This window comes from Doryrhamphus excisus, chromosome 8, assembly GCF_030265055.1.
Source record: "Doryrhamphus excisus isolate RoL2022-K1 chromosome 8, RoL_Dexc_1.0, whole genome shotgun sequence".
Classification (NCBI taxonomy): Eukaryota; Metazoa; Chordata; class Actinopteri; order Syngnathiformes; family Syngnathidae; genus Doryrhamphus; species Doryrhamphus excisus.
In genome coordinates, this window is record NC_080473.1 from 4,574,099 (window position 1) to 4,601,973 (window position 27,875).

General features: G+C 38.4%; 1 protein-coding gene across 4 annotated transcripts in view; it reads left to right on the forward strand.

Moving 5' to 3' along the window:
• The first annotated feature begins 204 nt into the window (after positions 1-204).
• Positions 205-27,875, forward strand: part of b3gat1a (beta-1,3-glucuronyltransferase 1 (glucuronosyltransferase P) a) — an 80,631-nt gene continuing 52,960 nt past the window's right edge. For 2 of the 4 annotated variants that reach the window (XM_058079421.1, XM_058079420.1), the window contains exon 1: positions 205-663. The gene's annotated coding sequence lies outside the window, so the exon portion shown is untranslated. The remainder of the gene's footprint in view (positions 664-27,875) is intronic. The other 2 variants (XM_058079419.1, XM_058079422.1) reach the window with 2 other exon arrangements.

The following is a 27,875-nucleotide window of genomic DNA, read 5'->3' on the forward strand; positions in this document are numbered from 1 at the left end:
ATTTTTCCAGGGGTTTGACAGAAACAAGCCAGTCCGTAGACTCAAAACGGTCTAAGTTGGAATCAGAGTTGCACACGATTTAACCATGCCTTCCCTTTTTGTTTTCGCATCCTCTCCAGCTCCTCTCGCTCTCCCCTCCGAACAGTAACCCACCCTATTTTCAGGTTTAATGGTACATGCCATTAGAAAGCCCATCTCTGGAAGGGAGGAGGAGGATGAGGGGTGGTCTCACTCTCAGCTAAGAGGCTACTTTAGTCCCCCCACCAAGCATAAGCACATTCACGTATGCCTCTGCACGTGTAGAGTCGCCTCATCCGTCTCGACAGAGCGGTCGGCTTCTGAGAGGACCAGCCAGCAAGCCGGCGGCAGAGAGACAGCAGAGAGGGGGGGGGACAAACAGCAGAAGGGAGGGAGAAAAAGGGAGAAAAGGGTGACTAAAAGCCACACAGAAGAGGAGAAAAACACATCCAAAGGAAGATGAGGGAATAAAAGGAAAGGATGCTTTGAATGCCTGCTCTCTTTCATCAAGCAAGAAGAAGAAGAAGAAGGAAGGGAGCGAGGGGGACGCAACATCCAGAAGGGACAAAAGCGGGAATGCTGGAATGAATGGGAGTCCTGCTTGCACTAGGAATAGCAGTCACCCACACCGAAGTCACTGAAAAGGTAAAGAGAGAAAAAAACCCAACTCTGTTTATGTTCTTATTTTGCACTTGAAAGGATGCAGAGGAGCGTGACAGCGATGAAGCAATTCCCATGCTGATCAGGCGACGAGGAGGAAGGAGATTGCCATCTTTGTCCCTGGCTTGTGCACGACACAGTGGGGGAGAGCACGAGCGAGAGCAAGGGGGAGGCTGGGTTGCATGCATGCCTGCTACAAGGGAGGGCTTTGGGAAGTGCTTGCGATAGAAGAAGAGTCTTGATGAAAAAAGAAGAGGCGATAATCCTCAGGATGAGCATGCTGAGATAGCAATTGTGGAGATTTGCTCTTAACTGAGCAGCTGAGGACATGAGGTCGGCTTATATATATTTTTTTGGTTTGTGTTTATTTAACGCTAAGCTGATGAATTCGTCAAATATCTAAACAAGAAGTTGAATATGAGGACCTCAAAAACAGCGCATGATGTGATGAGAGAAGGCTGGACACATTTGCTGGGAGTTTTCTCCAGCCTTGACAAACCCACTTTCTCTCATGACCCAAGGGAGCAGGGTGCTACCTTCCACCCAGAAAATAACAACTCGGCAGAGGCAAACAAAAAGGAAAAAAAAAAAAGCTAGAGTGGGTTGTACAATTGCCTTTCTGACACCTGCCCAGGATAGACCTTGACTCTTTTCGATAAGATGCACTCGTCGAGATTGGACAGCCAATTGTGTCAACTCTATGTCCACATATGAGCGGATACGCTGTCAGATAAAAGCAGCCTGCATCCTCCATGGGCGAACAAAGTGTGTAGACAATAATCTGTTTGAAACATCACACCGTCACCCTATATCATTATAAATGTTTGTACACGTGTAAAAATGAGTTAAGCACTAAAAAAATTCTTGAATATTCCCACGATTGTGGCTCGGGTGGAGTGAATTTAAAGCAAGCACCTGCAATCCGAGCTGTAGTGCTTCCCATAGTGTGGTAATGGTTATACAATAGTTTAGTTAACATGCTTAATGGTGTTATTAATATTGAAGTCCATCATGTTTACACAATTGTTTGCACAATTCAACATGTCTGAAATTGAAATAGAAAGTAGTAGATCTTTTTTTTTTTTAATTCTACCCCTTCTGCGAGTCTCAGCAGTTACTGATACTGTCTGATTTGAAAAGAAATAAAAAGCTGTGGTTAGCATTAGCTTGAACCGGCTAACTCGATTTCATGTTGTATTCCTACTGGCTGGCTCGCCAGAGTGTACATTAAATGGTACAGTATATTCCTGTCTCAATATGAGGGGGATTTCACTATATTTTCTTTATATCCTTAAATAACCAACACAACGCCACAGTTCTCATGATCTTCTTGTGGTGATGCAAAAAAAAACAAAAAAACTTCATCCTTTGATGCTAAGTGTCATAAGGTTTTGGGTGTAGTGATATTTTTGTGTGATTTTAGAGGCGGGTTTCTGCAAATGTGGTGAAATTCTGATTTTTACATTTGGCTTTCGAGGTTCCATCTTTATTTTTACATCCATATCTTGTTCATGATTATGGTCGGAGCAGGAAGCTACAATAATGTGAGATTATGACGAGCGAACAAATAGAATTTGGTAAAAATATAGTAATTTGGGATACATGCTAGCATACATGTAATACAGATATCCTTACACAAATAGTCAATGACGTATGACGTTCCACTAGAGGTCCTTCTACCACGTTTTTTCTTGATGGTGGCCATGTTTTTTAACCAATCTTGGTTTATAAGTCCCCTAACAATGTGCAACATTTTTGGCGATGATTCAGTGGAATACCGTAATGTTCCAGTGGCTGTTTTTTAGAGCGCATTGAGCTGTGTGAGAAACAGATAAGAGTGGTCACCCCATTTATGTATGCGATTTCCAAGTGACTGCATTCGGAGTGCAGTCTGCATATGTTTGCTTTAGCTTCACCTGCATAATTGTGTGTATTTCTGCAGTTAGCAGCCATAGGAAAAACCTTGCTCGGTGTGAATAAGGCTGCCAAAGGTTCTGAACTCCAGTTTGAAATCCTTAGTCATGTGTCAGCACGCATCAGCCTAACCGCCTGGAAGTTCTGACTGGTCCGGTCGCAGGCAGCTGACACCCAGCATGACATCAGAGCACACAAGCTCTGATTTGAGTTGTTTTTTTTTTTCTGTGTGTGCCATAGAGACGAGTATGTCGACCTCACTCACTGGCCACTTTATTTAATTTATGCCTTGGTTAGGATAATAGTGCTCACTTAATCAAATTTTTGTCTATCCATTTCTAAATGATTGTTCATGTCAGTGAGCTATTTCCATCCAGTGGCCCTCACTTACACACGGCGCTTGTAGGGATGGGCAATACTGCACATCCCTATGATTTTGTGATTTTGAAGGACAAAGATTTCAAGCAAGCAAAAAAAAATGCTTTAACAACAAAGGTAACTGTGGGCAATATCGACTCGACCTCGGTTTTTGTACACTCTCTTGGTTTTTATATAATATCAGATGTAACAAATTAAAATTTGTAACAAAGCACTCTATACATTGCTAACTCCTAGTGTGCATGCAAAATAACCCGCCATGGGCCAAAGAAAGTTGCCAGTGTAAAAAAATGTGAGAAACACTATCTCGCCAGGATATACGCGAAGTCCGCATCGACGATAAGTTCCATCCATTACCCATTTATAATTATTTTGCATTGTTTTCTGCATGTAAAACTATAACTTTTCCTACAAAATGTATTTTGGGTAAATATTTTGGGGTGTGTGGGACAGTTTAAATGGAATTACATTATTCCCTGTGGGAATAATCACCCCGCCCAAAAATAATTTTTTGTACATTTTGGTTTTAGTCCTGTTGGAATTATACTACCGCTCAAAAGTTTGAGATCACTTGAAAATTTCTTTGTTTTCCAAAGAAAAACAAATTTTCATGCATTTCACAAACAATTTTTTTCCATTTCACAAACATTTTCATCCATTTCACAAACAATTAAAATTATTTTTCAAAGAAGGATCTCCATTTTTGCATAGAGGCCTACTATCAACAACTATCAGTCCTCTGCATCAATCTCCTGGTATGGCTGCTAATCCAAGTTCATCATTTTATAAGGCTAATAGATGATTAGAAAAGCCATCTAAAAATGTAAACTAAAACTAAAATCTCTTACCATGCTGTTAACTACTCCCTTCAGAGAGCAGCACAAACTGGGTCTAACAAGGACAGAAAAACGCTGCACAACTGTGCAAGAGAGTGTGTAGTTTAAGACAAAGATGCTTCAAAACCATATCTCAGATTGGCCAAAAACATTTCCAAGTCATCCCAAACCATTCCTACTACTAGTAAATACCGTACAACACAAGACATGGTAACAATATCAACAATCAACAATCAACAATTTATTACATATAAATGCCTTAGCATATGAAGTCAATAGTGCAAAAACAAAAACTGCAATTGGGTCTGCTTTCTTTTACCATAAAAATATCAACCTCATCACACTCGTATCTATTTGCTACTGATACTACACTTGGTAATGATACCATCTATATATGTGGATTGATCTGTGTACTCCCTCTGTTTTAATCTGACCCTCATCTTTGTGATGGAGTGCATAAAGAATATCATGGTGGTGGATGTTCCTCTGCTTCAATAGCTTATATACACTGAAGGAGTGTGTGTGTGTGTACTGTGTGTGTTTCCGCCCCCCAGCAGTTTGTCACACGGGTGTTGGTGTGCTCCTATGGCACTGCACTCTTTGACCGTGAATATATTTAGTGTGTGCTCGGTCTGCCAATGTCAGCAAATAGCATCTGACTTAAGGAAGCGGACACCTTGTCATTTCATCTGTGTTCATTGCTGACCCACTGCCACCCCCGTGCACGCTTTGACCACACAATAATATACATACAGTACCAGGCTGCAGTATATAGACGGTAATATGTACTGTATACAGGATCAGTCAAAACTTTAGACACACCTTCTCATTCAATAGCATAGGCATGTGTGTCTAAACTCTTCAATGTTACGGTATGTGTCAAATTGATATCTTGTTTTGACGAGGTGCAGAAAAATCAAAGACGCTTGGGAAATATATGAATGGTAGACAGTACCTTGGTTTTCATTCCAAAAGGTCAGTCGAAAACCCAAGTGTATGAAAACTGAAATCCAAGAAATAATGTCAATCCAATGAATCTGTTCCAGATACCCCAACATATCAACAAATGTCTTTATTAAAACCACAAAATTCAAAGTACCCAAGAGGTAAATACAGATACAGTCTGTTGCGTGCAATATGGTAGAATAACCGAGACAGTGTGTGAGAACCAATGCAAAAGTGTGCTGAAAATGTTCGTTGATTGGAAAAATCATTAAGAATAATGACTTGATCTCTTGTCTTGTGTTTTAAGAATCAATAATCAATAGTCTTCTTCCTTTAACTCAGTAGGTAATTTGAATCAAATAATTAGCATTATCGATGAGGTGTCTGCAAAATGTCTGCTTCACATACACTACTGCTCAAAAGTTTGGGATCACTTGCAAATTTCTCTGTTTTCCAAAGAAAAACAAATTTTCATTCATTTCACAAACATTTTTTTCTATCTCACAAACATTTTATACTATGGAAATAAAGTCAGAATTACAAGAAGAAAACGAATAAGTTAAATTAGTTAGAATGTTTTCTAAAAATTAGTATTAAGAGAGAAAAAAATCATATTAAAAAATGTCATATTTTAAGAGAATAAATATGTGAACATTATGAGGAAAAATTACATTGTGTAGAAATACACTACCCCTTTAAAGGTTTGGGATAACTTGTAAATTTCTTTGTTTTCCAAAGAAAAATACATTTTCATGCATTTCAAAAAAAAAATTTTCCATTTCACAAACAATTAAAATGAATTGATGATTTTCAAAGAAGGATCTCCATTTTTGCATAGAGGCCTACTATCAACAACTGTCAGTCCTCTGCATCAATCTCCTGGTATGGCTGCTAATCCAAGTTCATCATTTTATAAGGCTAATAGATGATTAGAAAAGCCATCTAAAAATCTAAACTAAAACTAAAATCTCTTACCATGCTGTTAACTACTCCCTTCACAGAGCAGCACAAACTGGGTCTAACAAGGACAGAAAAACGCTGCCAACTGTGCAAGAGAGTGTGTAGTTTAAGACAAAGATGCCTCACAGCTGCACTAAATAGTAGCCATCAAACACCAGTGTCAGTATCAACAGTGAAGCGGCGACTTCAGGATGCTGGACTTCATAGCAGGACTGCCAAGGAAAAGCCATATCTCAGACTGGACAAAAACATTTCCAAGTCATCCCAAACTTTTGAACTTTGGACTTTGGAAATCTGATAACAATCATGACCTTTCGTGTCCATCACCATCACGTTTGTTAATTGAACGCCTTCTCTTTTGCTTCAAAATGTAAGCTAGGCTATAGCTTTGAAGCCTTGTGATTAAACCTTGAAGTTAATTATGTATCGATATCTAAAAATCATGTGGTGTCCAATCATCACAATTGTTATCAGCGACATGAATGCTTTGTGAGTGCACTATTTTATCTTTTAAAATGTGGCGGTGATGAAGCACTGCACAAAGTACAATTATGACTCTCTTTAGTCATCTTTGGAATGAGCCCCCCCACCCCACCAATGATGAGCAGTACATTGTACAACACAGCAGCATAAATTACACAGGCAGGTAAATCACTTGCAGTCGTGCACGTGTTGTATGTTGTCATGCATGTAGGACACACACACACACACACAGACTCCTCAGCTTGCATTTCACACATCATTGCACAATGTAATGGCATGTATGGAGTCTGGCAAGAAGGAGGGATTATAGTTTTTGTGCAAATGTTTGGGAAGGTAATGACAAGGCTGTGGAGGGCATGCAGCCTGTGTGGGTGCGTGGAAAGCCAGCTCACCTATACACAGAAGCGGAGAAGTTAAAAATGATAGCGGCGGAAGCTCAAAAACTCCCAAAATATACACTAGATCCGCCTCTGCCTGCATAGAGGGAGGTGTTATAACGATAGAACAGTATTCTAAAAGCAATGCAGCCATGTTGGATGAAGACAAGAAGACTAACTTATTAATAGTAATGCAGAGAAGGAAGAAGGAGAAGGCTGCCTGCAGTGGTTTACCTGAGGTGCATCACAGCCGCTTGACCAGAACGTTGAATATTAAGATGCCGGCTTCCATCACACGGCAGATGATTTCATCAACACTTGTTTTGGCCAAAGGCTGCCGCCATCAGCGGGTAGGACATGACAGGACAGGAGGAGAAAGAGGATACGGAGACAGGAGGAAGACGAGTGGCATTCATACCTATTACACTCACAAGTGTGGCTTGACACAAGTCAGATGGAAGTTGGATTTGCTTCTCGGCTGTTCTGTTTCCAGCTTTCTGATGCATAATTCAAGATAGAGCACCAAGTGGGGAAAGCATGAAGTAAAATTACATTTTCTAGTGAGTTCCTCGGTTAATTATCAGTCCCGGATTTTCATCAACCTGTGAGATTTAATGTTTTTTTTTATATATATATTGCTGATTGCTTTCGTATTGCTATATTGCAGATAAGAATAATTGGGTATATATTTTTGATTTGCATTGGAGCCAATGCATTATGCATTATGCATTACAATACAATACACTACTGCTGTGTCTGTACAAAATAATACCAAAATAGGCCTAAATACCTATGGAGGTATAAAGAGGCACAAGACCGTCAAAAGTGATCATTTTAGCTACAGCAAAGCATGCTGGGAAATGCGTTATCTGCTCTTTTCACAGATGCAAACTCTTCCGGATTATGCATTTTATTTATTGTAATATTTTTGTGTTGATATAAAATACTGTAGCTTTTGTCCAAAATTGAGAGAATGAAGAAGAGGTGGTCGATCAACAATCTCTTTATCGAAACGAACAATGTAGTACATATGCAGAAAGTAGAAATTTCAAGCAGGAATAACTGTAAGAAAAAAATATCTTTGTGTTTCTGTGTCTATAAGCTTTGACTTTTGGCCCTATGTGCGATTGAGTTTGACACACCTAACAACAAGCTTCAGATTAATCAACAAAAATAAAAATGCCAAAATTGCCTCAGTTTTCATAGGTTTTGGTTTTCATCAAATCTTTTGGAAATAATTAATTTGGACTGTAACTAATGATTGCTTACTTGGTCGATTAATCTGAAAATGACAAAATATTTTTAACCAGAAAATTTGTTAATTTAATAAATGATAAATTTGGAAATCGGATTAATCACTGATTAAGAGATGTTGGTCTTGAATTAATGGAAAAAAAAAAACATATATACACTACCGCTCCAAAGTTTGGGATGACTTGGAAATGTTTTTGTCCAGTCTGAGATACGGCTTTTTCTTGGCAGTCCTGCTATGAAGTCCAGCATCCTGAAGTCGCCGCTTCACTGTTGATACTGACACTGGTGTTTGATGGCTACTATTTAGTGCAGCTGTGAGGCATCTTTGTCTTGAACTACACACTCTCTTGCACAGTTGTGCAGCGTTTTTCTGTCCTTGTTAGACCCAGTTTGTGCTGCTCTCTGAAGGGAGTAGTTAACAGCATGGTAAGAGATTTTAGTTTTAGTTTAGATTTTTAGATGGCTTTTCTAATCATCTATTAGCCTTATAAAATGATGAACTTGGATTAGCAGCCCTTCCAGGAGATTGATGCAGAGGACTGACAGTTGTTGATAGTAGGCCTCTATGCAAAAATGTACATCCTTCTTTGAAAATTAATTTTAATTGTTTATGAAATGACAAAAAATGTTTGTGAAATGCATGAAAAATTGTTTTTCTTTGGAAAATAAAGACATTTGCAAGTGATCCCAAACTTTTGAGCGGTAGTGTACGTACATATGTATAAACACGAGCCTATAACATTAATAATCCATGCACACGTCACTTTCCATGCTGGTCTTTTTAACAATGTAAACAAAGTACATCTGGCTGTGACTATAAAGTGCATTTTTATGTCTAAAGACGCACAATTTGCTCTACTCTTTGTATTCCTGTTCACTGGTTCAATTGCTAATGCTAACAATTCATGTCTGCCCCCCCGCCTTTTATTCTTAATGATTTTTCCAGCATTATCTCATTAAGTGTATTTGCACTTGGCCATGCAGCCTGAGGCTAGTGCTGCTGTCTGGGAAACAGGAGGTATTAGAGACAGCTGGCGGTGTGGCGGCGTCACTTGCGTTCACATTCATCAGGCTTGCTAGAGATTAGGCGACGGTGCAGTGCAGGGATGCGACTGGAGGCGCAGTCACATGATGTATTCATAATATACAACCCCACCCCCACAGCACACTCCCACAAAGACACATATTCTACTATGTCCTCTGGCTATGACAACAACAACCAAAAAAAAAATAAAAACAAACAAAAAAACAACAATAAGAAAAGCTCCTCCAGCTTGCAATGACAACAGCAAAGATGACACCCCCTCACCGCCCCCACCACCCTTCAACGCCTCCTCCCAGATTGATTCAATTACATGGAATAAGACGCCAAAGGAGCTTAGCCTGCAGTCAGCGTGGTGCGGTGGAGGTGTCACGGTGTGTGCACCCTTATGGCCGCTATACCTTCTACCTAACGGTGGGCAGCAGAGGTCAGCAGTTAAGAGACATTATCATTTCACAGCATGGCAGAGGTCAAGCCTCATCACCATTCTGTCCGCATCATCCAGATTTGACCTGACATTCGTGGTAATAAACACTGTGTGGACTCTTTAAACAAGGAACACTGACACCCTCAAGCTTTGCTAACATTAATATTGACATAACCTCCATGATGAATATATATACAGCACAATGCACAAACTGGGCTCCAGCACACCCCCGTGACCCTAATGACGATAAGCGGTATAGAGAATGGATGGATTTGTATTTTATTTCATTGTTCCATTTTTGTGCTTGAAAATGCTTAATTTAGGCAAAAATAATGTCAAATTTGCTTAAATATGCATATTTTCAGACAAATAATAGGTTGTGTTCAACCACAAAACAACAGGATTTATTAATTTATATTTCTGAAAAAACAGAAAAAATGATTAATTTGAAGCAAATTGTAGAAATAATTGAAATATGAAATTCAATTATGTGTGTAAAATAAAATTTTAAATAATTGCATTTGCAACCAATTTCATTCATGGCTAATGGCTTATATGTATTATGACCGATTGTAATATATTTAATGATTAAAAAACAATTTTTTAAACAATTCATTTTTGGGGCTGCACAGCGGAGGAGTGGTTAGCACGCAGGCCTCCCAGCAAGGAGACACAAGTTTGATTCCACCCTCTCTGTGTGGAGTTTGCATGTTCTCCCCATGCATGTGTGGGAATTTTTTAAATGTGTTTTCATTTTCATCCTTTCTTTATTTATTGTAATTGTAAAATAATTTCTTTTCATTATTGTTTGTATTTTATAAATAAATAATATATTTTTTTACATTTTGTGATATATTTTTTTACATTTTGTTCATTATCATTATTATTCTAATTCAAAAATTATTTATTTTTATGTTTTATGTTTTTTTTAAGAGTCACTTTTTTACACATTTTAATGTTATTTTACATTCTGCTAATTTATTTATTCATCCATTATAATTCTAAAATGATTTCTTATGATTCCTTATTTTTTTAGGTATGTCTTATACTTTTCTTTTTTCATCATCGCTAGATTTATATATATATATATATATATATATATATGTATATATATTTTTTTATTTTTTTATTTTACAATTGTTTGCTTCATTTTCCAAGCTGTCAACTGACACACAGTAGACACACACACACACACACACACACACACACACACACACACAATTTATTATAAATTCATGCATCAAAAACTGTGTATTATAAAACATTTGCTACTCTTTCCAAGTGTGGCCTTGTGGGATGTGTTGTTGTTGTTGTGTCGGCGGAACAAGGCACAGGTAGACCAGCCAAACCTGTCATCACAAAATATAACACTTTTATGTGAGGTGAGAAGAAAAGATTAGGTGAGAATATTTTTTTCTTTGCGGGTTTTGGTTGTTTCCCCGATAAACATCTGACCTTCTCGGCCAGGCTGCAGTCATGACTTAGAGATCAGGTCAAACACCGTACAGGGTGTGTTTAAATTCCTCTATAAGGAGCAATATATTATCTACAGAGCATATTGTATGTACAGTATATGTACCAAGAAGCTTGCTTAATAGCCATAACATCCTGACCTGTGCCATTGCCAGCTGGGATAATTAAGGATGGTAAATAATTAATGGGGTAAAGCATTTAATTGTGCAAATAATCTTCTCTACTAATTAAGAAACTCTCATTTTTCATTTTGCCTTTTTATTCTGATGGTAAGGACTCGGAGCACAGAACCAAACATGCTGGAATTCAAGTCCATGCAAAGTTATTTGAATTCTGATTCTGAAAGGGGCCTTTGACAGGCTCATGTGGGACTTTTATGCATTTTTTAAAATATCGGGTTTCATGATTGGCAAAAGATTACATACCGATACCACATTTTTATGCTTGTATTGAGCCGATAATTATCAGTACCGATGATTATCAGACATCCCTAGTTTTTAGAGGCGGGGTACACCCTGGACTGGTGGCCAGCCAATCACAGGGCACATATAGACAAACAACCATTCACACTCACATTCATAACTATGGACAATTAGGAGTCGCCAATTAACCTAGCATGTTTTTGGAATGTGGGAGGAAACCGGAGTACCCGGAGAAAACCCACGCATGCACGGGGAGAACATGCAAACTTCACACAGAGATGCCCAAGCAAAGAATTGAAACCGGGTCTTCCCGATCTCCTGACAGTGTGGCCGACATGCTAACCACTCGAACACCGTGCAGATGTTTTTAATTTTTGTTATATATGTTTTATTTTATTTTATCATAATTCCCAATTAAATTAAGCAATAGAGAATGTCATGAATGATGAATCTGCTAAAGTGATTACATTTTAGCACAAAAACCTGCATAATTTATGGCTTCAAAATACAATTATTTTCTGACATAAAAACAACGTTCACCACCACCAAAGTTATTTTATTTTATTTTATTTCATTCTTTTATTTTCTACCGCTTTTTCCTCACGAGGGTCGCGGGGTTGTTGGAGCCTATCCCAGCTGTCTTCGGGCGAGAGGCGGCGTACACCCTGGACTGGTCGCCAGCCAATCACAGGGCACATATAGACAAACAACCATTCACACTCACATTCATACCTATGGACAATTTGGAGTCACCAATTAACCTAGCATGTTTTTGGAATGTGGGAGGAAACCGGAGTACACGGAGAAAACCCACGCATGCATGGGGAGAACATGCAAACTCCACACAGAGATGGTCGAGGGTGGAATTGAACCCTGGTCTCCTAGCTGTGAGGTCTGCGCTCTAACCACTCGACCTCCGTGCCGCCTTATTTTATTTTATTTTACGTATTTTTTCTATGCTGCACTTGCTCTCTGTGTATTGTTACATGGTCTCTAGTCTTTTCTCTCCCTGTACACAGGAAGTGAACCAACTATCAGTGACTACTGAAACATTAAATAAGCTCTTTTTCGACGAGACCCATTCAATTGTGCAAGTGTAAACATGTGATGAGTCAATGCATGTTCCTAGCGAGAGCGTTCCCGCTATTGTCAAATTATTCAGGACAAGGTAAGGGTCCTCTTCAAGACATATGACCATCAGAAGTGAAAGGCAGAGTTCCGTGTTGAAAAGATGCGTTTCCGCACGACCGAGCTGCTGGCAAACAGTATCGGTGTCAGCGGCGTGACGGGCATGAGTTGTGTCCTCCTGTGATTGTTTTGTGATATTGCTTGCATGACATTTCATGTGTGGCAGAGGCGCCAATTACCTCACACTCTCCAGTGTTGCATCTGTGAGTCACACACACATACACACAAATAAACGACACACAAGCTATGCTCCCTTCTTCATGAATGCCAAAGAAGCTCTGCAAATGCACCATTAGAATGTGGAGAGAAAACCAGCCTGCTCACTTTTTCACAGATTTTTCCATTCATGTGGAAAATGTTATCCGACAAACCCTCTCAGACGTGTTTTTGTTGTTGTGTGGATGTGCGTGTCTTTCCAAGATCCAACACATTTTCAAAACTAATTTGAGCGGTCAGGAACAAGGTGACCTTGTTGACGCAGGCTGCAGAGCACATTTGTCTCATTTTGAGTCAGGCTTTAATTGGAACACGTAGAGGCAAAACTGTGCCATCAAGTCTTCATTTGCTGGGAAAAAAAAAAAAAAAAACGCTTGAAGGTCCCATTAGCTACAATTGGGTTACAAGTATTTTGGCCAAAATCTGGGATTTCATTTTTTTTTCAATACGCCCTACTGTGTGTCTGCAGCTTTAATGCTACTGAGCTGTGTTTGTCCTACTCCATTGTGCACCTTTTACATATACTGTACACTGTAACCTTCACTCGCCACGTATACATGGACCCAAATATTGGTAATGGTAATGGTTTTATTTCATTTGAACATGCATCAGATTACAATTGAGTGCATCACATAATCAGTTCACAGTTCCACATGGTACGTGACAAAAAAATAATAAAAATACAACAATAAATAAATAAATAAATAAAAAAAACAAAAGATATATATACAAAATATATTTAAAAAATAATTACAAAAAACAAATTATATTAGGAAAGCAGGAAGTGAACAAATATAACAATTACTGATTGTAAAAGTGCCAGATGGAGGGGTAGGATTTAATTAGCTTTGCTTCTTCCTATTCCTTTTGGACATGTGGAACTGTGAACTGATTATGGGATGCACTCAATTGTAATCTGATGCATGTTCAAATGAAATTAAACCATTACCATTACCATGTCATGACAGTAACAGCCGGGCGGAAGTGCTCACAGGCGGCGTTGTGGACATAAACAAAGGCAAACGAGGCACTTAGGAATGCTAACACCACACAGACATTTTCCTGGCTTTGTGGTCTTTGGTGAATAATGAACAATTACAACTCCACATCATTCTCACAAAGATACTTTTGGATTGACACTTCATGATTTTCACCAAAACATGGCTGAAGATTAGTCAACCATAGACAAAATTGAACCTGAACCAGAATCGTATATAAGACAGCCCAAGTAAATTCCCCTTCATAAGCACTTAGCATTAACATGATGAACTCCGTGAACTAGAGCTGCAGCTGGATGGCCTTGAGGCTACAGCTATTGATTTGTTCTGACTTCAGATATAAAAGCTCAGAATGTAATCATTTAGCAACTATAAGACGCTAATTAGAGCAGAAGATGAGCAAAAATGATTCAACAATTCGGTGCACAATAGCTTTATACGCCCCTATGGGGAGAGGAAATAAACTTAATTAATACATTTAAATTGAATTTAGAAATAGTTTCGGCTGCAAGGTGGTCGTGTGGTTATCGCGCAGACCTCACAGCTAGAAGGAGAACATGCTGGAGTTTGCATGTTTTCCCTGTGCATGCGTGGGTTTTCTCCGGGTACTCCGGTTTCCTCCCACATTCCAAAAACATGCTAGGTTAATTGGCGACTCCAAATTGTCCATAGGTATGAATGTGAGTGAGTGTGAATGGTTGTTTGTCTATATGTGCCCTGTGATTGGCTGGTCACCAGTCCAGGGTGTACCCCGCCTCTCGCTCGAAAACAGCTGGCATAGGCTCCAGCATCCCCCGCCACCCTCGTGAGGATAAACGGTAGAAAATGAATGAATGAATGAAAATACTTTCAAGGTTTTGCAAATGATATCTCAGCTCAATTTATGAATGTATTTTAATAATCAGGTGATTGCATCCAGAATGCTGGTGCCAGCAACTCATGCAGTGGTTTGTGCAGTTGACTAAATGTTATGTGCATCCATCCATCCATCCGTTTCCTATGCTGCTTGTCCTTGGTCACAATTCAATATTTATTTTGTATTTGTATTATTTTATTTACTCAGTTGTTTTTTTATGAATTCTACTAATATATATTGTTGTGGTTGGAGCCACCGCATCACAAAATGCCTCGGAGGATGATGCAATGCACGTTTAACCTAAAGAAGTCTCCTGCTCTTCAGTATTAGCATAAAATACAATAAACCAGAAGTGGAATGTTGTTAAATGAAGACCAATACATGCAAACCGCTGTGGATATTTTTAGGAAGCGTGATCATCATTTGTGTCTAGTGATGCATGTACGTACGTGTGTGTGTGTGTGTGTGTGCGTGTACAATCCAGTGTTGCGTGTGAAGTGCTGCACAAAGATCGAAGTAGCTCTGTAAATTTGGCAAATACAATATTTGCCACTCTGCCTGAGGCTGTGTGTGTGTGTGTGTGTGTGTGTGTGTGTGTGTGTCTATGTTGGGTCCAACGGTGTCCTGCTTTCACATCTGTGGTCCTGATTTGACTCACTGTTGTCTAAAAGCAATCAGGCACATCCAATAGTAATCAAACAGAACATTCACTTCCTTATATTAACTTGAGAAGGGGATGCTCGACAGCAAGAATCCCTACTTAGCAACATCTATCATCTTGTTACTTACTCCTGTTCGAGCAAGAGTTCATTGATGTAGAACGTTTGAGTGCAGTTCCTTCAGACGCGTGCCTGTCGTCCTCTCGCTGATGTTGCAACAGGATCATCTCAATGAACGCCAAGAGGCTCGGCTGGTTGGCGTGCAGCCGTGCATCATGCACGCATGCATGCAGCCTCGCCGCCAAAGATAACTGTTTCGACGGCGTAGAGATGTTGCGAGCGCCGAGTTGCGCTTTGATACGCTGCACGAAACAAATGCCCTTGTGTGATTGATTACACGCTACGAGCTAATGAGATAAACACAGGCTGAATCGATTCAGCAGGGGAGGAATCAAGCCAGAGGGCCACATGTAGACTTGTCTGCATGGACGCACGTCCATATTTAAAAATAAATTCAGGCTGCACTTTTGGCAATAGGGCAGCACCCACTCGCGTCAAACTCTTGCTGCTCAACAATTTACTGTTAAAATGATCTTTCATAACACACAGCTGAGTTGACTCGTGCTCAAATAAACCATCTTGGTCTAGACTAAGCGGTGAATAAGTCGCCTTTATTAACTTATATGCAGAATTTCTGGTTCCCTCTGGCAGCTCCGTCTATCATCCCTCTATCTGCTTTTAGTTTGTTGCCGAAAGTAGGCCAACATTGACTTCCCGCTGAGAAGATCATGGCCTAAATTGCAGTTCAAGTTAAAAGTGCTCTTCTCACAGCCATATGTGTCCCTAGAGCCTGTTTATGAGCACCAACCGTGAGAAAAATCTATGCTCGCCCTCACTTGTTTGCTCAACAGGCTCTCAAACACTCGCTTTTCATTGGGTCATGAAGGATAAACCTACTAAACTAAACCTAAACTAAACCTACTAAAAACAAACAAAAATAATTAGGCTTCACTACATGTCTTAAAATGAAGCCTGGATCTCTGCCAAGTTCAGTCAGATCAATCAGTCAAGTTTGATCACTTTTTTTTAAACCTAGCATGATGTTGCTGTGCAAATGTGCGTGTCCTGTTAGCATCATACACTGCAAAATATTTGCCACTTCTCTACATTTAAAATCATATTTTCGACACGTTTCGACAGTTTATAGTGTAACCTTTAGTTTATTTTAGTTCAGAAATATTAAAATGGAGCAAATAACTCTCAAACTGCTAAACAACGTTTTTACATTCAGTTTATCAAACAGAAAGCTAATGACACACTACCGCGCAAAGTTTTGGGATCACTTGCAAATTTCTTTGTTTTCCAAAGAAAAACATATTTTCATGCATTTCACAAACAATTTTTTCCATTTCACAAACTATTAAAATTAATTTTCAACGAAGGATCTCTAACTCCAACATTCTAACTGCATTTATACGTCAGAAAAGTGGAAAAAAACAGAATAGATCCCCTTTAAAAGTCCTGATTATTGTTAAATATAAAAAGTATATATACATTTTTGTATATATTAATATATATTATAAAAAAATATATATTATTAATTTATTAATATTAATATTAATTATTAATATAATTATTTCTAGATATAACAATTAATTTGTGATTTCTTCCAAAGTAAAATTCACTTAATTTCACTTTTCTACCCCCAAAATCTAGTCTTTTTATCTTACATTTGACCAGCCCTTTTTTTGCACTGTATCCTTTTATAGTCCTTGAGTTCCATCATCTAATTTTAGATAAAAAATATTGTACTTGTGAGTGTGAATGGTTGTTTGTCTATATGTGCCCTGCGATTGGCTGGGTGACCAATCCAGGGTGTACCCCGACTCTCGCCAAAACAATGATCCTGTTGCATGATGAGGGTCACAACAGTCACAGCAGCTCCATTAGTTATTTGTCATTACATCCTTAGTGATGATATCCTCTTTAAGGTTAGGTTAAGTTGGGTTACAAAAAAAAAACTCAGAACAAGACAGATATTGACAGCTTTTTGTCATTTTCATTTGACGGGCTAGTCCTCCGGTGATAAATAATGACTTTTTTTTACATTCTGACATTAAAATGGTGAAGAAGAGCTTTATTACATCAATTCAAACAAGGGGGGCGGGTGCTTTGAGATGGGCTAAAAATCAATAGGACTCCGATCACGGCCACGGTGCAAATGAAATCCATGCATGCCAAGATAATGGATATGGATTTCGGGGTGTGTGGCTCATGATGAATTTCCATGTAGCGCTTCATTTTTTTATGGTTAATACAGGTAATGTAAGAGGATCGCATGCAGTAAGGGGGTGTTACAGACTATTGTTAAACAGCCATGTTTATCAAAACAACACAATTAGACAGATAGCAACACCGCATTGATGTGTCTCATTTTTTCCGAGGAAAAAAAGGGAAATTCTGGATTTTCTAGCAGAAAAATCAACACGGTGGAATGTGCATCGTGATTATCACAACTTAATTCAATAAATAACTAAATTATACTTTGTCATCCATCAAGTGCATACGTTTTCCATGTTTTGGGGGTTTAGTGACCCTCTAACAGGAAGGCTTCTTTATATGCTTGTCAAATAGTTGTTGCAAAATGTGACTTTTTTACCCTTTTTTGAGTATTTATACAAGTTCAACTGGTTCTGACTTGAAGATTTACTGTTTTTTGCATTTGTCCAAAAATAGGTTGTTGTTGTTAACACCAGTAATTACACTAGCTAATAGACTGAATCTTTTCTCAGGCTATTTGTTTTTGTTTCCTGCAGACAGGATAAGAAAAGGCTGGCTCAGTGGATCAGTGTATCTATGCAAAGTGGTGTGACGGCTGTTCAGCCTGCTGTGACTTAATCCAAACTGTGAAGCAAAGAGATGTGTCTTTTTATGAAAAAATATCTGATGGTGTGATGACAAAGTGCAAAAAACAAAGTTTTCTCAGCAGCTATGGCAGGAATAAGGTTGGTGATAATGTATAAAGAACACAAAAGCAACCACCATTAAATATTCAAAAACAAATAGAAATTATAGTCATAATAAATACATAATAAAAAAACACTTTATTAGCTGTATAATAACTTTCTCATGTAATATTTCAACCTTTGGCAGACTTGTTACAGTTTAGCTTTAGCAGAAGTGTAACAAGACGTTTTTTCAAATACAAAGTTTTTTTTTATAATACTAACTTCCATCATAAAAACAACATAAAAAACTGTTTGAATCCCTCGTTTATCATGATCATTTGGTTATCGTGTGTAGCTGCTCTATAGGAGTCCACAATTCAGTCCAAAGGCCCAAAAATGAGTATAATAGGTCCCCTTTAATTTTTTCCCCACTTTTCTGCACTACAAACATAGTTAGAATGTTGTTTTTCGTGTTAAGTGATACCAAAGTTTCAGATAATAAGGTTTCCACATTTGTAAGTGAGCTTGGAAGTTTGCTATGGCTCAAAACGGTCATTTTCAAAAAGCGTGGTAAAACTGTTCCTTATATGCGGACTTCCTTATACGTATGGTTCATAGTAAGAAAACACTTGGGGTGTGCAACCAATCACAGTGGAGTGGCCACAGTGGCTGGAATAAATTAAAACAGACCTTTTTGGCAGGAAGCGCAAATCAAAGGAAATACAGCTGGAATAGGTGCAGATTCTGCAAAATCTAAAAAGTGTTCAGGACGGGTTATTGTGTGTAGCTGCTCTATAGAGATCACAACTTAATACAAAGGGTCGAAAAATGAGCCTAATGGGTCCCCTTTAACCACTTTGAATTCTAAGTCATATTAAGACAGTAAAACCACTCAGTTTTCTCTTTAAAAGCAAATGATGAGGAAGGATTTGCAAAGGAGTGTCTTTAACATTCTTCCTTGTCTCATAAGTCTAAAAAAAAAGTTATCCACTGGATTACTTCAGGCATATATTCCTTCTTCTCTTTGCACCCTTTGTAGAGATTCACCAAACCCCCCTAAACCCTAAAGGGAACACACTAATCCAAAGTTTTATGTGACTCGCTTCTCAAAATCTTCAATCCCCCAGCATCCCCCTGCAAACCTAGCGAGGATAAGTGGCATAGAAGATGGATGGCTGGATAGATCACTGCTATCATGACACCTTACATCTCGAGCCCATCTGCACATGCCTGAAGCTGCTGCGCTCCGTTCAGGGACACAGCTGCTGCATAACCTCGTCTGTACCACCGTGCCACCGGTTGGAAGTCATTTGTTAACAGGCAGGTGTTTTCTCAGCTTGTCAGAGGCGAGCCTGACACCACAGCACGTGTAGTCTGCGAACCCGATGAAGTAAAGCCATCGCTGTCAACCGCACGTAAAACAAGCGTGCACGCCCATGTAGAAGCTTCTTTACAGCAGCAAACTTTAACTGCAAATGGACCTCTAGCTGTATGTTAGAAGTGAATCCAATGTCATATCACAGAGATGGGAAATGGACGGGGACATGTGGAATGACATACACTGCCGCTCCAAAGTTTGGGATGACTTGGAAATGTTTTTGTCCAGTCTGAGATATGGCTTTTTCTTGGCAGTCCTGCTATGAAGTCCAGCATCCTGAAGTCGCCGCTTCACTGTTGATACTGACACTGGTGTTTGATGGCTACTATTTAGTGCAGCTGTGAGGCATCTTTGTCTTAAACTACACACTCTCTTGCACAGTTGTGCAGCGTTTTTCTGTCCTTGTTAGACCCAGTTTGTGCTGCTCTCTGAAGGGAGTAGTTAACAGCATGGTAAGAGATTTTAGTTTTAGTTTAGATTTTTAGATGGCTTTTCTAATCATCTATTAGCCTTATAAAATGATGAACTTGGATTAGCAGCCATACCAGGAGATTGATGCAGAGGACTGACAGTTGTTGATAGTAGGCCTCTATGCAAAAATGGAGATCCTTCTTTGAAAATTCATTTTAATTGTTTGTGAAATAGATAAAAATGTTTGTGAAATGGAAAAAAATTGTTTGGGAAATGCATGAAAATTTGTTTTTCTTTGGAAAAACAAAGAAATTTGCAAGTGATCCCAAACTTTTGAGCGGTAGCTTTATTAATTTACAGCACAGCCTAACCCCATCCAATATGGCGGCGATGTTGACCCTATCGCAGCAGTGGACAAACCCACTCAATGCGGCGTCAATCTTTGTCTAAGGTTAAACCTCTAATAAAAATACCACTTATTATCGAAGAATAACATTTATAAATAAAGCTTGTGGCGAATTAAGCGGCATCCATGCAAATAATTGGCGTCAAATGTTTGTATGTTCTTGAATAATATCAACCAATGTGACTACAACCCTTAGGCTCAGTATTATTATACCACATTAAAAATAAACACACCTGTGCAACACCCTCACCCTCTTTCTATGCTTCTGCCTCTTGAGAACTTGTCCCAGTTGTTGTGGGTAAGTTCACCATTTCCTCGCGGATTTGGACCGTTGATTGTTTCTGCCAGAACCCCCACCTCAGCCTTCTGTGAGTGTTTTATGTTGTTTTAATTGGTATTTTTACTGACCATTCTGCCCCCAACTACAATTGTTTTAAGGCTGGGTATAGCCTTTGTGCAGGAGGTGTAAAACCAACCTGATCAACATTGGGCATCAAGATAATCTCTGATCTTTTCAATTGAACATGCATTCAGAATTTAATTAACAAAACTGTTTAGGTGTGAGTTTTCCAGTTTTGGGGGTTTAGTGACCCCCAAAATGGATTATTATGTAGGAGAATGACTTTTTATTGAATAATATAATGACTTAAGAGTCTTTTGTGATTAAGGGCTATATAAATACATTTGAAGGAAACAAATAAAACAAAATCAGAAAATTGATGGCCAACTGTAATACATTTTTTTTATCTTTTTTTTTAAAACTTTGTGTGTGTTAATGTGGTAAGACAGTCGATGATCAAAATCATGGTTATACAACAAGTGCACAATTTTGATATTCTGCAAGAAAACTTCAAATATGAGGTTGGCCAAAAAGCCTTATACTCTAGGGAAAATATGAAAGTTGACGGATATTGTGTAAAATTTTGTCCGCATTGGAAATCATTGTCATGCTTCTATTTGTGGCGAGCTTGTCACATCGTTGTTGCAAACTGTGATGACTTTTTTACTTCCTTTTTGTGCACACGATTGTTCAAAGTCACATTGAAGTGTTTTTAGGATTTATACAACTTTGCTGCTTTCCTGACTGCAGGATTTACGTCTTTTTGGCCTTCATCCAAAGTTTTTTTTAGTGTTGGCTGCAGTAATTGCACTAGCTACTGTATTGAATCTTTTCTTAGGTTATTTGTTTTTGTTTCCTGCTGACAATACAAGAAAACATTGGCCCAGTGGAAATAAAGGATGAATTTAAGGCCCAGAAGAAAAGTATCTATCTATGCAATATGGCACAACGACTGTTCAGCCTGCTGTGACTTAATCCAAACATACTATGAAGGAGAGACATTGGAGAGATGACTCTTTTGGTAAAAAGTCCCTGATGGAATGATGACGAAGACCAAATAACAAAATGTTCCCTCAGCATCGATGTTGACTTTAATGTACGTTCTTTATTCATCATAAGTGGTGGCCAGATCTTGGGCATCATTCACTTTTCCAGATTGTATATGGTGAACCTGCCTTTATCCTTCATCACTTCCACTTGACCTCAACTTTAAAGGGGACCTATTACGCTCTTTTTTATTAGCCTTTGTATTGAGTTGTGTACTCCTATAGAGCATCTACACGCAATAACCCGCATAAAAAATATTCTAGATCTACCAGCCTCTTCCAGCAGTGTTTCCTTGGATTTCCTGCCTCCCGCCCAAACGGTCTGTATAATTTACGCCTCCCACGGGTCCCAAGAACTTCTGGAAACGTCCGGAAATCTGCAGCTCATATAAGGAAGTCCGGGTTGTAGTGACGTCAGTAGAAGCGAGCCTTCCAAAACTGCTTTCAAGGCTCATGTCTAAATATGCAAACCTCATTATAACCTCATTATTATTATTTCAGCTGTATTTCTTTGGATTTTTGCTTTCCCTTCAAAAGGTCTGTTTTTATTTATTCCACCCACGGCCCAGCTCCGGGCACGTCCACTCGGCTGGGATTGGTCACACGCACCAAATGCTTCCTAACTAAGAAACGAACACCACTTTCTAATATAGTGGGTATAGGAGTTGATAAAAAATGGAGAGCTAATTTCAGTGTTTTAGGAGCTACTGGAAGTCCTTGAGAGTCCTGAATTACCGTGTATGAACTCAAAGAGCCTGAGGAGGAGCACTCATTGTCGCACACACTTTGTCAGAAGCACTGCTGGTGCCGTGGAGCTCAGCAGAACCAGGGTGTGTGGCCACTGTCTTGAACCTCGCCTGCCCGAGTAGGAGCACTCAGGTGGTCGACCAGTTGATAGATGGGGGTGAGTATTTGCACACGCGATATTTGGGGTGTGGTCCTCACCCACGTGTGTTTAATTTACCCCTGACATTAGGGTTGCAGTCACATGGTTTTTCATCGAACCATGTTTACATGGATAAACAATTGTTCAAACAAACAAACAAGTAGGCTTCTGAAGGGATGGGTTCACCTTTGCACTGCATATATCCGTCACACCAGGGATGTCCTGGCTGGTCCATCACTGTTATAGATTAATCTGTGTTGCCTTGGCAACGAGAAAGAACCTGTTCTCCCTATTTCAAGCCAGTGTTTCCGTAAAATGACTTCAAAGCTCAAATTTTTACATATTGATGCTTTGAAAAGAAAAATTGCGACGCCCTTTCGTCTTTAGTCTAGTGGCGTACGTGTTGAGAAGCTGACGGATGGCTGACGAGGAAGCCAAACATGTGCTCCATTCATCAGAACCAGACAAGCTCTTCGGGGCCTGGTGGCCCTCGCTGACAAATGAGCCAACAAAGTCCCCGTTGAGGGGTAAAAAGTGGCCGTAAGAAGTTCCGGCTCCCTCGTATAAAATGGACACTTATTACACTTAAGAGTCCATAAAACACCTCGGAACTTTTTGTCTGCAGCAATGGATTGCATGACAGATTGCTCTTTGTGCTGGAAAGCGGGTTAAATAACGACCCAAATTGGCACTAAAAGGTGCACTGTGAGAAAGATGCCAGCGGATGCGTCATCACTTTTTTTTTTTTTTTTGAGTTGAATGTTGAATGGAGGCAGCTGACTGAAAAAAGAAGCGGTTGCATTTGCTGATAATCCATATCCTGAGATGGGGGAAGAGGAGAAAACAGCCGACTAAGGAATAATGCAGATTCTTTACAAAGTCATCTCTTTATATGTTGATGTTGTCGCTAATGATTCCACCTTGGAAAACATGCTTAATGCTTGTTTTCCTACCCAGCTTTAGCGACTATGCCATGAAAAGCAATTTAAGGCTGAAATGAATCTCATATTGCAGACCAACATGTTAGACAGCCGACCTCCACCAGTCTTACGGTGGCCATGGAGTGCAAAACAAAACATGTGATTCAAAGCTGTTTATATTAAATCCTGAAAGGATTAAATCCAGAGGAAAAGCCACGCTAACACATGAACCCTCACAAACGTTTCACAGTTTGTCAGGGTTTTTCACCTCACTTCACTTCACACCATTTTTGGCAAGGAACCATTCATGTATCTTTTTGTTCACGATATTGCACATATGAAAGTGAAACTATTCAGTGAGAAAAACAGCTCAAATAAAAATGAGGTGGGGAAAAAAGAGCTAAGGTACCACAAACGCACATTATTTATCCTTTTCTTGATAATTACCATATTTTCCAAACTATAAGTCACACTTTTTTTCATAGGTTGGCTGTTCCTGCGACTTATACTCCAGAGCGAAAAAACTGTTTATGTTACATAAACACTGGACACCTTTTCTGTTCATGTTTATTTTTTGTTAGCTGAATAACTATTGTGTTAGCATATCTTACATCTATTCAGCCTGTTCTCTATTCTTTTATTGTTAGAACTTGCCTTCCAAGAGGACGTAATGTCTGTTTTGGTCAAGTAGTTTGGAAAATAAATTACCCGCAAAAATGCGACTTATACTCCAGTGTGACTTATGTATGTTTTTTTATACCTAATTATGCATTTTTGGCATTGTGCGACTTATACTCTGGAGCGACTTACAGTCCAGAAAATCCGGTAATAATTCTTTATGGTTGATATAGTGCAGTGGTTCTCATTTTTTTTACACCATGCATCACCTGTTGTCTGTTTCTATTATTTTCTAAAACAATTCACAAATCAAAGATTAATCGATTATCCAATTAATCGACAACTATTTTTGTATGTGATTATATTGCTACATTTTAACAATGCGAATGTCCTCTGATTTCAATGTTCAATGTTTGGTTGATAGTTCATATAGTTGTTGCCGTTGGACTACCCAGCATGCCTTGCGCTCATTAAGAAATTTGGAAATACGTTTTAAGTTACATGTTTTATTTAGCCCTTAGGTGTTGTTTATGACCCACTTAGTGTTAAGTAGTTTTGTGTATGAATGTGTTGTGGTTTTGTTGCACCGTGAGCAAGTATGTTGTTCTGTCTGATGATATAGATATATCAATATGTAGTTTTTTTTTTACCCAATGTGGCCCGTGATTCGACTAAGAATAATCTGTCACCATCACGTTAGTTTTTGTGGCTTGTCCAGCAGCTCCATTATGGTGTGTTTCGAGTGCCGATGAGGCCGTTCCATTTGCATTCTGGTTCTGATGGTGAGCCAGTAGGTGTGTGATGCAGTGGGAAGCGCAGTACATCATACGTCGACTTCCTAACAGCATGAGGGGAAACACTTTATCTTTTTCCACTTTGTATTCCATATTTTATTTAAGGGCACCTTGGCTGTGATTGATGAAGAGAGCCGTGTGTTTATTTGTCACCATTAGCGTCCCAGCAGCCGCTGTGGCTTCTCTCATCGTCCGTCACACTTTCAATTCCATCGCTTGTGACATTTAAAAGATATGTATATTCAAAATGTAGATTGAAATGAAGCATTCCGTGGGTGCGTTCTGTTGTTTGTTGCGTCTGGCTCCTGTCTTCTGACTAAATGATGCTTTTTGCTGAAGAATCGCTCAACTCAAATAGCATTGAAAAAAATAATAAAGTGCTGTTGTCAGTAAAGCATTTTAATTGAAGGCATCTTTATGCGGGCTTGAACGAGGACCCTGTATCCTGGTCTGCTTGAAGCAGACAAGAAGATCTTGTTAAAATGAAAGCAAGACCATAGCATATGACCAAAAAATGAGCATGATGCAAATTTAAGCACTTACAACTTTGACAAGTTCAGCAACATGAGCAACAGTAATGCACACCAAAAAAAACCTCCCAAAAATCCACACTCCATGAAACATTGGACGCCTTGCAGTCATATTCTATTATTCTATTTATATTATTCTAATAAGAAATAGGAGATTTAATAATATTCCAAATTTTACCTCAATAAAAATGTTGTACACGAGAAACTTTTTAAACATAATTTCAAAAATAATTATCAGAAATATACAGTATAATGACATTTGATATATGGTAATTTTCTAATATAATTACCAATATATAAGCTAATTCTAGTATGGTATAATATAATACAGTATAATTGTATTGTATTAAAACTAAGACATTGGTTTTTAATTTTGTCATATAATGTATTTTTAATTGTTATTATATCCAAAGTGACACCCTAAAACTTACATACTTTTTTAACCATTAGGTGCATAATCTAGCATAATTGTATCTTTATATATATATTTTATATACTTATATATATTAATAAATTATATACATAAATTATATTAATTATAATTAATAATAATATAATTAATTAATATTATATATATAATAATATACTTTCCAATATGTTGCATTTTTATTGTTTTATTGTAGCTGATTGACTCTAGGACATATTATTATTTATTATCATTATTATTAGTTGTACTAGTGCTATTTTAACATATCTAGAGAGAACAAATAAATACAAAAATAAAACAGTTAATGTAAAATAAATATAATATACATTACACAATAAATATATAAAAAAAACAGTAATACATTTCAAAAAATTTTTGTTTTTATTATAATCAGGACATGCAATGCTAGTACTATGTATTTCTCTAATGCAATAATATTTACTGGGGTAAAATACATGATTCTGCTGCATTGAGTGGTCACCATTTTGACTTTCAGTAACCAAATATGGTTCCCTGTTGTATCCTAATGCTCCTTTAAAGGGAGACTGAAAAGTAAAATTGATGCTAAAATCCAAACGCTGACTTTTTATGCCTTAAGATGTTGAAGGTACAACATACAGTAGAAGCACAATGATTTCCTGTTTTTGAGACTAAATTAATTTGCGAAGGATCTTTTTAGTCCTGTCCGACATGCATCTCATAAAGGCGGGGATGATCCTCCTCCATTAACAAGTCAAGCGACGCAAAACACACTCAAGGACATAGTCATGCACACACACACACACACACACACACATATGCATTTTCACCCAAACACACACAGTGTTAGCTTAATTATGAGCTGACTTTGACTGTGACTTTCATTTTCAGCTTAAACCAAGCGTGCCCCAAATGCGTAGGAATCCATAGAAGTCTTCCCAAGGTAATTCTTATCGCCAGTAGCTCGCCGGCACGTCTCTCTCAAATCATGTTTGGTTTGATGTTTGTGCATGTTATGGATTTTTCCTGGCTGCTCAGGGTGGTAAATAATCACAGAGGATCTCCTCGCCTTTGATGCAACTTTAGCTTTGTTTACCCAGGCAGAGATGTTTAATTGCACTTTGTGTTTGATGCTTAAAGCTCTGCATCCTCCGATGGAATAGCACTCACAAGCTTACCGACACGTGCGTTCCTACCTCTGCTCAACTGAAGCTGTCAATTATCCCTGCACATTTTTAATTAGAAGAGTCACTGTAATCTCCGTTTGGAGGAAAATTGGAAAATACAGTGATCTCTAATGAAATTGTAAGCACACACACACACACACACACACACACACACATACATACACATACTATGCACACCACAGTTGTCAGCTTCATGTCAGAGTGAGTCCCAATTATCCTGCTTATTTGCCTGCGAGGCTCTCTTACTTTCACTCGTGTTGCCATGCATCCTCTCAGTAATTGTTGTCTCTTATTTTCACTCGCACTTGTCGAATAACTTTTGGGATTACTGAAATCCCTTTAAATGGAGGGACGTTCAATTATTTCACATGAATACAGAAAGCAGACTGGCTATCAGTAACTGCTGAGACATGGAGAAGGGGTAGGATTAAATAAGCTCTGCATCGGACATGATGGATTGTGTTAGAGTGGAAATGTCTTACATATGTACCCGTAACTTTCATGTAACTTTGAAATGAATAAAAGCATTACCATAAATGATAATGCACATGAAGATTTGTTTTTGCTTTGTGGAAACACAAACTTTATCTACTTTTTTTAGGATATCTTGGTAACGCCATTTTTGATGGTTTTGACTGACTTTTCAAGGCACACAGAATATTGCGGTCTCGTGCTATATACATTTGGTATATACCAAAAAAAAGATTAGACCATTCTGTAGTAATCAGCAGTAAAACATGGGTAAGTTTCAGAAAAATATCAGTTTTCAACAAAAAAAGGCAGGGAAAAAAGCTTTTTGTGAAAGATACATTTCAAGCCTAACATTCACTTTCACTTTAACACAAATTTAGTCATTTGCCAAAATGTCTAAACAACAATGTCACAAGATAAATAACATG